Source organism: Lissotriton vulgaris, chromosome 4_1 (assembly GCF_964263255.1).
Source record: "Lissotriton vulgaris chromosome 4_1, aLisVul1.2, whole genome shotgun sequence".
Taxonomy (NCBI): Eukaryota; Metazoa; Chordata; class Amphibia; order Caudata; family Salamandridae; genus Lissotriton; species Lissotriton vulgaris.
Window position 1 is genome coordinate 547,362,634 of NC_141691.1, and position 14,110 is coordinate 547,376,743.

The 14,110-nt window shown below is 43.9% G+C and overlaps 1 protein-coding gene across 2 annotated transcripts in view; it reads right to left on the reverse strand.

Annotated features, from left to right (window-relative positions):
- Window positions 1–14,110, reverse strand: part of LOC147722229 (biliverdin reductase A-like) — a 279,271-nt gene that overhangs the window by 193,755 nt on the left and 71,406 nt on the right. The gene's annotated exons all lie outside the window — the stretch shown is intronic.

The following is a 14,110-nucleotide window of genomic DNA, read 5'->3' on the forward strand; positions in this document are numbered from 1 at the left end:
CTAACACTAACACCAAGAGTCCGACTTTTGACACGTTCCCTCCAAACATCCCGACGCTCTGATTGGTCGCGAGCGGCCGAGCCTCCGGGAAGTATCCGGCGGCTGCACCTCGCGGCGCAGATCTACCCGGCAAGCGAGAACGTAGGATCGTGGAGACAGCCTGTGCTGTCATAAATTATGGTGAGCCTCCAAATCAGTCTTGCACTGATCACCCCATCCCCTCCTCGGCCCTAGCGGCTTTTGACATCAGAAGCGCGCTGTAACACAGCGTTTTGCAAGATTTTGTATGCATTTTGAAAAAGGTAATGAAACAGTCTAGCGGTTGAATCCAGCGCTATATTTAGCGCTACATTATGGCGCCAAACGATAATAATGATGCCATATTTATCGAATAACAGAACGTATCTGTGAATTACTTTGTTCTGTGTGCACAATACTGCATGCCAAGCCCCGTTTTAGGCGGCTAACCTAGCGCTGCAATCTAGTGTTATTTTTCCAACATGAGGCACCTGCTTTTGAAAATAGAGAACGCATCTCCACATAAAAATAAAAATTGTCTCCCACATGTCCAGGCAATTGCCATTAACACCAGGCTATGTTACATTCCTCCTTTTCCAGAACTGCGTAGGGTGCGTGAACGCACTAACGCTGATGTAACTGGAACAGAGAATCAACCCATTGGAAAGAAGGCTCCCATTCCCAGTAAGTACCCCCCAGGACCTTTAGATAATTAATGCGTGTTCGTCGCCTACAACTATTTGTATCAGTAACTCACCAATCCCCTTTCAGATGAAGGCGGGATAACCATTCCAAATGAAAGGAACCCTTGATGGTCCCACCACTATGGCCACGTAAGGGCCCCTACTAAAGTAAGCCATTTCTTTTTACATGTTCCCACCAGTGTGCCTGTCAGCCTCTTTAAAACATGATACACTCATTTGAGAATATTATTATTCATAGGCGCTCCTGTTTTCTCCTGTCCTGATGAAGACCCCAATATGAGGATCAAACCTACCCTTTAACCAGGGGGTCGAAACGTAGACCTGAACACAAACACTCGCCAAGCATAGGAATAATCAACAGAGTTACACATCTCCTATGTATATGTGCATACTGGAACTTCAGATCTAAAGACAGACTGTAAAGGGTTTATTTTATCCCACTGTGATTGCTCCTAGTCACAACCACCTTTACCCAGTCCTCACATGTTCCCCATCACACCCATCCTACCTAACTGTTTCCCTATTTCCTATCACTTAGAGCGCGATATTCATGTAAATAATTGATGTACAACTTTTTGTTTTGTTTCCTTATATGAAGCTTGTAAATGGTATATATCTATGAGAAGAATTTCCATTGATACGTATATGATTCAATGACGTAATTGAATAATTCTTTTTGTTTGAATACAATGATACTCCTTATATCTAGATACCTGTTGAATGGAACCAGGTACATGTGAAATATTGTGCTGAACTAATGATTAAATAACATAAGCACACCTTGGCATACAATATCATTTTGTTCCACACCTGATTAATTGCTTGTCTTACATTTATTGTTTTAATTGAATCGATAGACTCTGACCATTGCTATTGTAACTAACAGCACCGGGGGTAGCGGCTTGCCCCGTATCCCGTATGCAGGCGTACCGGGCCCGACGCCCAGCTGGGAAGTGGTCGGCTCTTTTCATCCATGAAAATGGGGATTGTTTATTATTTATTTATTTTTTTTATTTATTTATTTTTGATATTTGTAAAGCGCATCATATACCCTCAGGCGTCTTGGCGCTAATAAAACCAGTTATTTGTTATGGTTAGCGTGAGGAAGGAGCAGTCATTGATCGAACAGCCACGTTTTTAGGAGCTTGCGGAATTGAAGGAGGGAGGAGCTCTCCCTGATGTTTAGGGGTAGCGTGTTCCAGAGCTTCGGGGCAGCCACCAAAAAGCGTCGATCGCCCCAAGATGCCGTTTTTGTGCGAGGAACGACCAGTTGACTGAGAGTAGTTGAGCGTAGAACTCTGCTAGGTCTGTATCGTTGTAGCTGTTCTTTCAGAAAGTGGGGTCCTTGGTTGTTGAGCGCCTTAAACACGATACAGAGGGACTTGAAATGGATTGCCTGTCCCAATTCCAGTTCAAGGCAGTATTGGGTTTGGCTCTGGGGAAACTGAGACTGGGAGCAGCTGGCTACTCGTCACATTCCTTTAGAATTGGCGCTGCCACTTTGGCGGCTGGGGCTGGTCTCGCCCCGGATGCGGTGAAATGCATAGGTCGCTGGACGTCCGAGTGTTATAAGCGATATGTAAGGCCAGAATTGTTGTAAAAACATGTGTGTAATGTGTCTAACAGTTCCATCTCTCTCCTTTTGATTAGTATGCCCGCGTCTGTGGTGTGGGTAATCGGGCACTCTTTTGTGCGAGGAGAGGTGGTGAAACCGGCCGCATTGGGTGAGACCGAATTCCTATGGCGTGGCGTTGGAGGGATGCGAATCCGGCATTTGAGGCGAATCGTCGAGGAGCTCAAGGCACGGGAACACAAATCACCTGATTGGATTATCTTGCACTTGGGAGGCAACGACATGGTCGACAGAGGACGCTTGGCGGTCAAAGAGGCCCTACTGGCAGAATTTGCAAGGTTGGGGCATATGTTTCCATCAGCGAAGATTGTCTGGTCAGGCATGATGGTACACAGACAAAATATCGAGTTTTAAATTTCGATATACAATAATATCGAAGTTTAAATATCGATGGGACAAAATATCGAAGGTAAGTAATATCGACAGTCTTAATATCGATATTAGTATGATATCAGTAATATCGAAGTTTTAAATATCGATGTCAATAATATCGAAATAAATAACTTCGATGTTACTAATATCAATTTTTAAATACATTTAGTGTATATTATATTGTATTTATTATGTTTTATTATTTATTTTTAATGTAATTTACTTAAATATTGTCTTTTACTACTGTAGCGGGTTGTGGGTTTATAGGGGTATAGGGTGGGAAGTAATTTAATTATGTTAAATTAATTATTAATTAGTAGGAATTATTAATTAATTAATTGAGAATTAATTTTTAATTAATTTTAATTAATTGATTAATTGATAAATATGTTCTGTAGCGGGTTATGGGTTTATAGGGGAATAGGGTGGGAAGTAATTTAATAATAATTAATTAATTATTATAAGTTTGTACATATTTTAATTAATAATTAATGGGTAATTAATTTATAATAATTAGTTAATTACATTAATTATAGTAATTTTTTTATATATAATTTTTTGTTATTCTTAATTATTAATTGGGGAAAATAATATTAATTATTAAATTAAATTAATTACAGCTAATGTGCTAATATATTTACTTATTGTTATTGTTAATTAATAATTAATTGGTAATTAAATAATATTAATTAAATTTGGGTAAAGGAGTATTTTTAGGGTTCAGGGTCAGTTTTCAGTTTTTGGGTAAAGGGGTATTTTTAGGGTTCAGGGACAGTTTTCAGTTTTTGGGTAAAGGGGTATGTTTAGGGTTCAGGGTCAGTTTTCAGTTTTTGGGTAAAGGGGTATTTTTAGGGTTCAGGGTCAGTTTTCAGTTTTTGGGTAAAGGGGTATTTTTAGAGATAAGGGTCAGTTTTCAGTTCTTGGGTAAAGGGGTATTTTTAGGGTTCAGGGTCAGTTTTCAGTTTTTGGGTAAAGGGGTATTTTTAGGGTTCAGGGTCAGTTTTCAGTTTTTGGGTACAGGGGTATTTTTAGGGTTCAGGGTCAGTTTTGGGTTTTTGGGGTACAGGGATATTTTTAGGGTTCAGGGTCAGTTTTGGGTTTTTGGGGTACAGGCGTACAGGGTAAAAACAAAAAAAAATTACATTAAATCAATTAAATAAAAAAAATAAAAAAAATTACATTCAATTATTAAGTGTTTTATTTATTTTAAATGTATATGTATTAGTTTTAATTTTGTTTTAATATTTTTATTTAATATTTGTAAAATTATATGCATTTTAAAATTATTTTTACATTATTATTAATACATTTAAAAAAACAATATTTTTAATTCCGATATTTTTGTACTACGATATTATTTTTTCGATATTTTTGTACTTACCTTTATGAAGATATGATTCCGATATTTTTGATGTCGATATTTTTGTGCCGATATTTTTGTATTTCGATATTCTGTCTGTCGATATTATGACAGACATTCAGGCATGATATCACGCAGGGCATGGGGCCCAGGAGTGCGTCCTAGGTCTTTGAACATTTCAGTAAGACGACTGAACGGCGAACTAGCAAGGTTGTGCTCAGTGAAACGCCGCTTGCGCTATCTCCAACACCGGATGATTTCCGGAGAAGTGATGTACCACCAGGATGGGGTACATTTGTCGGACTTGGGTACAGACACTTTTATCAGAGAACTTTGGTCATTTATTCTGAGCGCAGGTGGGGAGGGTGTCAGACCTTTGGGCCTTGGCCACCCTTGTGGCGGAGAAGAGACCTGCGATCAGTAACCAGTGACTAAACAAAATGGATGGGAGCCCGCCTGCTGGGTTCCATAGGCCAGCTCTGAGGGGGGATATGGTAAGCTCTCCGCTGGGAGGAAGTGACCACCGGCTGGGGAGGCTAGAGCGACAGATTTCGAGCCTCCCGGGCGTCCCTGGGCAGCCTGGTGGTCGAGAGGTGGGCCCCGGTAATGGCGGACAAGGACCGGAGGGCGGGACCCACCACTCTAAGGGGCAGGTGCACGGCACTTGGCGTAGGATACCCAGTTGCACGATGTGAACCAGATGGTGTTCCTCCCTTAGGGTTGGGAAGGTTGAAGGAGCATGATATGCTCGTAAATGTAGTTATAAATGTAATTTATAAATATTAGATATGCATGTTATTTGCTTGTCATGTTTATACAATGTTGTGATTAAACATGGCCTTTTTAACCCCACCTGAATCTCTTGGTGATTTCAACTGTGGGGATTATGCATGTCTATGTCAATTGGGAGGCGGGGGCATATCTGGAGGGTACGGGTCCTATGACAAGCGCGGAGAATCACGACGCGCGCACTTAGGACCCGGCCTCTCCGGACACCGCCCCTGGTCGCTAGTGGTTGGTCGGGTGGACGGCCCAATCGGCGGCCGACCGACCCATTTCCGGGTCAGGCGATATCGCGTGACCTGGGGGTCAGGGGGCGGAGACCTTTGGCCTATTTAGGGTCAACTCCCTGTGACAATGGTCTCTGTTCCCGCTATCACTCCTGGATACCTGACTGCTCACGCCGGCACCTGGCCATTCTCGTGATCCAGACCGGCATTCCGAAACTCCCACCCACCCGTCCCCTAGATAAAATGGTTTGAGGGGTGTTCTGTGGAGAAGAGACCTGCGATTAGTAACCAGTGACTAAACAAAATGGATGGGAGCCCGCCTGCCGGGTTCCATAGGCCAGCTCTGAGGGGGGATATGGTAAGTTCTCCGCTGGGAGGAGGTGACCACCGGCTGGGGAGGCTAGGGCGACAGATTTCGAGCCTCCCGGGCGTCCCTGGGCAGCCTGGTGGTCGAGAGGTGGGCCCCGGTAATGGCGGACAAGGACTGGAGGGCGGGACCCACCACTCTAAGGGGCAGGTGCACGGCACCTGGCGTAGGATACCCAGTTGCGAGATGTGAACCAGATGGTGTTCCTCCCTTAGGGTTGGGAAGGTTGAAGGAGCATGATATGCTCGTAAATGTAGTTATAAATGTAATTTATAAATATTAGATATGCATGTTATTTGCTTGTCATGTTTATACAATGTTGTGATTAAACATGGCCTTTTTAACCCTACCTGAATCTCTTGGTGATTTCAACTGTGGGGATTATGCATGTCTATGTCAATTGGGAGGCGGGGGCATATCTGGAGGGTACGGGTCCTATACTAATAAGATTGTTTTTCTACCTAAACAAATCCACTGCAGCAACATTAGGATAATGAAAGACTATGGGGAAAACATATCTTTCAAACCTGTACCATGTAGTTTGAATGCAGCTCTTTGATGGCAGTTCACAGTTTACTGTGCTAGATTACGATTTTAAGTTATGAACTTCAATTAACAAAAGGGTCTCTGTAACAAAAGAAGTAACCCACTGAGATATGCTTATAAAATACAGTTCTGTGATGTGCATTATTAAAGTTCTTTGCAGCAGGCATATTAACCCTCTGAGCTACGTTAAGTGAGTCAATACTGCCAATAGACAAAACTTCAATCTGTTTCCAGTAGGAAGATTAATCACCAGAGACGTTAATCTTGACATTTTTATTGCTGCCTGAAAACTGAGGATAAGCAGGGACCTCTGCAGTAGTGAGAAGAGCGAGTGATTATGCCGGCCCAGGCCTGCTTATTTCGGCCCACGCCCCTCCAGCCTCCCGGGGACACGCCCAATGCCCGGTACAGATAGTCCGGCTTTGGTGCCCTCCGGGCACATTTGCAGTATTTTCATACCCTCCAATCTATGTAATAACCAAAAGCGAAACTATGATCAAGATGGTCTTGAATAAACGGATGCATACAGAATATTCTCTTCAATAAAGTCAGTACACTAAAATAAATATATTGCATACAAGTTAACATCACAAACCCGTACTAATGCAAGGCTCGGGTTAGATTTGGAAGGTATGATTAAAACATCCCAACGGTACACCACAAGCTAACACCTGACACTAGTAGTCACTCATTAGTACATCTGCTTCTAACTTTTCCACCAAGTACACCGGTACAGTAATGCCTGCGGTAACTACTCGGCCTTTATTAGCGGTAACATGGCACATAGCACATGGCAGATGTCACTCTCTATGCATACAGTCATTTTAATGAAGGAAGGATTAATTAATTGAAGTGCAATTAAAACGATTACACACGAGATACAATAAACTAGCAGTGGACAATGATGAACCTCACTTGTATAGAAACTAAACCCCAATACATCACTATACAGCATTGACAAAATCATTAGTAAACTGAAATAAAGTCATGAGCAAAGGTCAAGCAAAGCTAAAAAGGCAAGTTAGTACAGGGTTGTTAATAATCCAAAAGGGTTAGTATACAGGAAACTTTACAGCAATAGAAGTACATTAAGTGCAATAAACTATGTTACATTGTTCGACGAAATGGCTAATACGAAACGCAATAGGACGAGAAAAACACATAAATACATGAGTTAATTAATAAAATAAACATTATTCTGAATTTATGTTTTTAAATGAGCTGATAGTAAAATGAGACGCTAACAAAATAAATATTTTCGAACAATTAAAGGAGGCCTAGCTCATTCCACTGCCACATAATAAGTATCCTGCCTGAAATATAAATATTTTTACTAAGGTGTTATTCCTAAATTCTCGCACCAACTTTCATAACATTTTCCTGGGTTACTCTCTTTCAGTTCTTTCTCTGCCTCTCGCCTTTCTGCTACAACTTCTACCACTCGCCTTTCGTCAGGGTGTAGGCAACCGCTAATGTGTCTGGAAGTACAAGCGAGAGCAGAGCGTGCTTGCCCGGAGGGGGTTCTCAAGTTATCATCTCGAGGCACACTCGAGCGCTGAAAGATTAGGACGTGCTGTATCTCTGAGGAGGCAGGCGTGGGCTCTTACACAGAATATAGCCATGAAGAGGCTAATCTCTTTTAAACACAAAAGTGTGATACCCGCCGTCGACTCCTTTTTAGTGTCCTTCAGAAACAGTTTTTTCTGAAGTAAATTAAATGTGTGTGGGCTACTGCGCTGTGCTGAGGGCACCCCCTGGAGCTTGGGGCCCCCTCGCACAGCGGGGCCTGCGGGGACCTGTGTTACGCCACTGCCGTATGCCATCTGCCAACAGTAATGGCCGACCCCAAGTCACAGAAAAAAGACCTGTACATTTTGCTGTGACTCTGGGTCGACCACTTCTGTTCGCAGATGGCACACAGTCCACACATATTTAATTTACTTCAGAAAAACGGTGTTTGAAGGAGACTGAAAAGGAGTACCTGAGAAGGGCACTAGACTGTTTGGAGTCATTACTATAGGTCAGCAGTACCCAGAAGAAAAACAAGCATTTCCAATGCAATAGGTCTCGCATTTTAAGCTATTGGCATTGTAAATGACAATGACTTTTATTTATGTTTTGCTAATTAACATATAAATAAAAGGCATTGTCATTTTACAAAGCCAATAGCTCAAACTCTTGAGACAATTTCAAAGAAGCGGCCGCCATTGTCCCAGGCTGCTCGGAAAGTGAAAGCGCGCATTACACTTTGAATGTTGCAGGAAAGCTGTTTTGCCTGTAGTAGGAGAAACTCATTAAAGAAAATAGTGCTTCCAGAGTAAAACATATTTACTGTGTAACACTCGAAGTAAAAGGGTCAGTCTTCATTGGAGGTTATTTATTTATTTATTTATTTTATTTGGGAGATTTATAGAGCGCATGGCTGCCCGGAGGCGTCCCAGCGCTATCTGAAATCCACTATGAGCTCCAGAGGTGGGGTCAGGAGGGGTGAAGAAGAGATCAGGGGAACAGCCATGTCTTCAAGGATTTGCGGAATGACAGGAGATTAGGTTGGGCCCGAAGGTCCGGTGGAAGAGTATTCCAGGTTACAAATGAAGACAAGGAGAGACTAACAAGTATATCAACAAATCAGAAGCCAGCATTTACGAAGTACAAGAGACAAGCCAATGACAAATATGAGCAGAGAGTGGGTGGGGCTTCTATTCCATACTCCAATACAGCATGCAGCAAAGCAGCACATGCGCTGCCCAGGCTCGGCCTAAAAAGCTTAATGCGGGTCACTTGCCATCAATGGCACTATATGCGGTATGTGCAGATCGCCACCCAGACAGTCCTATGTGATATTAAAGCATATTTTAAAGCAAAGTTAAATGTTTTTGCCACTGCCCTGTCAATGATCTTTTGGTGCTGCAGTAACACTGTTAGGGCTTTTCTTGGCTTCACAAAGGAGTCAGGGATTACGGGATAGTCAAGGATTGCTGGGTCACACTCTTACATGGATGTGGTTGTTTATCACCGGTGTTTTAGAGCCCCAATACTACTGCACTTCAGTTGGATAACCAGTTTACTACCTTTGGACAGTAGTCTTTCTAGGGGTACCACAGTTGAGCAGCCAAGCCTTACTCTAGGATGGGTAGAAGCTATAAACTCTAACACTTCAGAAAAGGGGGGGTGATGCCAGAAACCGGTCCCCGGAAGCTTGTTTCCTTTCCAGTAAAAGAATTGGCTTGGTAGTTTGGTCTGCCCTGTTCCCATGATGCACTGGGCCAGGGACAGACTAATTTGCATGTAGCCAGGTTCTGAGCTGGGATGGTGCAGTGAGCTAAAAAACGGTGATGGATCAAGCCCTGATCTGTTGACTGGGTACGAGTGTTCTGCTTAATTCAGATACTCTGTCCATCACCACCCCCTTTTCTGAATCATAAACTCTAACACAGCATATCAAAATAAATAACTTTGATAAACTAAAAGTCCTTTCAGTGCAATAGCTTCTAATGAACAGAGGATTCCGTGGCAAAACAGGAAGGGTAAGGCTACAGAGCCTGTGGAGCTGAGATATTTCTTTAAGGACCAAATTTAAGAAGTTTTCACACAATATAGCACAGCAACCAGAGCTACTGTTCTGGATTGCATGAAAGTGAGGGAGCAGAACAGTGCCAAATAAACTAAGATATGATGCTTTTTCTTACCCCTTGAGCTGGTGCACATTAGGCTGCCTTGGGCCAATGCACACACTATTCCACTATAGTGTAAGGGGGTGCATGATATTTCAAGCATAGGTACCAAAGGATCCAACAATCAAGCTAACTGGTCCAACACTGACCGTAGAAAATCCAAGAGAGTATGCAAACAAAATCAAAAGAAATGGAACCACCACTAGAAACACCTATAAAGCTGCATTTAGAAACTATCACCATCAAGTAAAAGAGACCATGAAAAAGGCCCCGACCCTGAGAATCGAATCTAGCTCCAACAACTGCAAGAAAGTGTTTGCCGTTGTCAAGGAATTAACCAACACAGCAGCCGCAACCCAAACCATCACCCCTACACAAGAACTCTACAACAACCTCTCAAACTTCTTCCATGACACAATTACCATGATATACTACAACTTTGAACCCCAGCCATCCTCCATCAGCCTTCCCAACCTGCTAACCTCATCAACCAAATCATACCAACTGACAGCATGGAACTCTTTATCCATCAAGGACAATACAGCACTATTGAATACAGTGCACCCAGCGGCTCCCACAGACCCCGCCCCCCACCATTGCAATACCTGGGAAGAGCCATAATTAGCGCTGCACTCACTTTCATCATCGACACAAACCCAGGAGAAACTGACTCTTGTTGATACCCCCTCCTTTCCTTTAACTGCCCTTTGAGGATGGACCAGCCATCTTCTCAGATAGCTGGAAATGAGCCGAAATCACAGCCCTTCTCAAAAACCCTCAGGCAACCACAAAATACTCAACAAAAACGGACTCATCTCACTGCTCCAATTCTTAGCTAAAGTAATCGAGAAGACCTTCAACAGTCAAATCTCGGACCACCTTGAGCACCCCAAACTCTTGGACAACTTGCAATCAGGATTCTGAGACACTGAATCTGCTGTAATCGCTGCCACAGGCGACATATGCAGAGAGGGACCCCAAATAAAAGACAGGTAGAATGTCACATCTATGGTGCAAGTAAAAATTTGTGCACACCTGAATAAGAATCCACTACCACACTTGCCATATAGCCAGGTATGTGAAGGAGATATTCATCTACTCCCATGGCTGATAGCCATGTACAAATTAGGTGTATTTACTCTCAGCCAATCTAGACTCCACCTTATAATTGTCTGTTGATAAAATGTAGCGTGTTAGAATTGAAATGTATTACTGCCATCTTACTCATATTTTCCCTGGTATTATGTTAGCATTTATGAAGCTATTTCATGATATATTCTTGCTGCATGCATACGCAACTAATAAGTGCAGATGTTATTTTAGTTAGGTTGAAATCTGTGTCACCATTTTAGCTCTCGAAGATGTCATTTTGTATTATAATCAAAATTGTTAGTTGATCATTTACGAGAAATTGTCCTTGCTAAGTTTTGTTTCTCAAATGCTGAATCTTGCTCAATAACGCATGCCTTTTCAGTTACATAGAAGCCTTCTCCCACCTGTCTAGAGGTTAAGCAGACGACCTTGGGTAGTTGATAGCTTGTGCCATGCTGCGAAATCGAAACTTATGTTCTTTACCCCCATTGTATTGAGAAAACTACTAGTGCTTTTCCATACTAGACGGGTCTTTGTGGGCTTCGCAACATACATAATGTAACTTTATGCTTGTTAGAGTCAGTCCTTCGTCAGCCATCATTGGAGGCTGGTCAGATTGGACTCCACTGCAGTGTACTTTGTGAATAAACTAGTTTGCTTGTATTTTCTACTGCATCATTGACTCTTCATTCTTGGAAGGCTATAGGAGGTCGAGTGTGACCCAGGTGGCCCTAGTTGGGTCACTTCCTTCAAGTGCACCTTGAGAAGACTTGCAGATTGTTGTCTCCAGCGTTGACAAAAATATAGCAACTCATAAAGCCAACTGTTCGTAGCCATGCAGAGGACTTGTGTCCCAGAGACCACCACATCTCACAAAGAGTAATGGTACTAAGACACCAAGTATTTATTGCTCAAAGGTTATCCATGTTTTGCAACTGAATCATGGAATATTCAAAGTTCAACTGAGACAAGTCTGATTCTCTAATGCAAGCTTGTAAAATAGCGTGACATATTCCCTAGAATTATAACAGAAAGGTGCTTTGTGCCTTTTAGCTGAAATGTTCCATGAGCTCTCCAATTCCCTTGTAAAGAGAACAACATGGGAAACCCCTTTAACACGTTGAGAGTGCAGATTAAACACCGATCTCTTGTAGTAAAGAGGGTTTCTGTTGCAGTAACCCCTTCTCGTATTGCCAGGTTTCTGATGCACTTTGATTTGATGTGCCCAGGGTCCCTGCCAATCAGGTTTCCAGGGCCTGTGTTCTTTCCCAAAGCTGTACCTTTGTACCCAATATTGGCACCTCTCTGGTGACAGGTAACCCCCTTGTAAAAAGTACCATGGGTACCAAGGGCACAGTGACCAGGGAAGGCTTATAAGGGCTGCAGCACCTATTGCACCACCCTTAGGGGCCCTGCACCCTGATACCCACACACTGCCATTGAAGGCTGCATGTTTTGGTGCAGAGAAAAGTCAAGCGTCGATATTGCACACACCCCTGTGTGCCATGCCTAAAACCCACTGCCGGGGGCCTAGTTAAGTCACCCCTCCAACAGGGTGCACTAGCCACCAGGTGAAGGTACAGTTGCATGAGCACTGTACCCCTACAGTGTCTAAGAAAATTCATAGACATTGTAAGTGCAGTAAACCCATAAAGGGTATATGTTTCGGGAGTTGGTCATTATGAACTTCACAGCTCCATAAGGGCTTTACTGAAATCTGGGAAGTTCGGTAGCAACTTCTCTGCACATTAAACCCACACTGATGCCAATGTACGCAGAGGGCATCTTAAAGATGCCCCCTGAACAACAACCAGCCATTTGCCACCAGATAGGTTTCTGGACCACTGGGTAGAGAGCCTCTGCTCTCTGGGTTCAGAAACAAAGCCCATCTTGGGCAGAAGTGTCATGCCTCCGCCTCCAGGATGGGCTGGTTCCATGAAGGCAAAGCTTCAGAGGCCTGCCACCTTTGTAAGCTGTCCCTGCCTTTTGCTGCTCCCATCAATTGGCTCCCACTGGTTCTGACCCCCACTTTGGGTGGGAAAATCGGCAGGAAAACCAACTAAGGAGGAGAGATGTGTCCACCTTTGCCAACCCCATCCCTCAGGTGGGGGAGGCGAGGTGAAGCAAAAACTCAGCCGCCTCCGTTTTGAAGGTTGAGGGATCACAGCCAATTAGAGGGAGGCTCATGCCCCACTACCACTGGCGGGTGGTATGATAGGGGGTGTACCCACCTAAAGGAAGGAACCTATTGTTCCTGACCTGCACACCCCTGTAACACCCTTAAATGTAGTATTTAGGGGGACCCTGAACCTTGCTACCCTAGATTCCTGCAACCTATAAAGAAGGATGGAAAAAGTCGCACAGCAGAAGAGACTACAGAGAAAAACTGACTACTGGCCCGTCTGCAGTTTCCGGAGATCCTACACCAAAAGTGGACTTGTCTTGCATCCAGCGACCTCCAGCACCCTTGGAGGACGGACTGCCTTCAACAAAGACTGGATCTCCTGCGAACAGCAACTCTCTTCAAACTAAACTACAACGAAAAGCTCTGAGCCTGCTGAGGACAACAAAACCAGACACCTGGAACCACCACTCCACCTGTCGCTGCTGCCCGAGTCCAAGTGTCCCACCGGTCCCAGAGAGGTACCCCAGCACTTTAGAGTCCAAGTCCACTGTGGGTGGACCCCTCCAGAACTCCCCGACGTCGACTCCAACCTCTGCACAGAGACCCCCCAACCGTGAGTGGCTCAGTAAGGTGAAATCTGACCTCAAAAGGAACTCCTGCAACCGGCCGCCCTGCCCTGAAAAGAGGACCGGAGATGCGCCTACATCCCTGAGCCCTCCAACTTACCTGCCCAGTGGTTGGTTCCTCCAGGAAGACTTCCTAAACAGAGCCTGCAGCCAAAATCCAAAACCGGCAACCTCCATACTGTTTACTTACCCAATTGGTCTGGATTCAATCTCTGAGTGTGCAACTTCAGTCTTGATTGAGTGAATACAATCAATGCTTAACACACACTGCACCGGCCGGCCCTGTGCCACTGGTGGTGTGGACTTAGTGTGGACTTGGTACCCCCTTTGCCATGACCTTAACCCTAAGAGCTTGGCTACAGAGTCGCCTGCCCATGAGCAGCCCCCAAACGAGGTGCCTCCTAGCCCCATTGGCTAACATAGGCATCCTGCCCTCTGCACCTAGCCACACTAGAGCTGCAGGTGGTGCAATTTAAGTGCCTACCTGAACCTTTCAGGAACTTTGGTTCTAAATCCCAAAAAAGTTTCTTGCATGTCGGCTACTTACCTGCAAACTGATAACCTTCTTTTTCCAATAGGAACC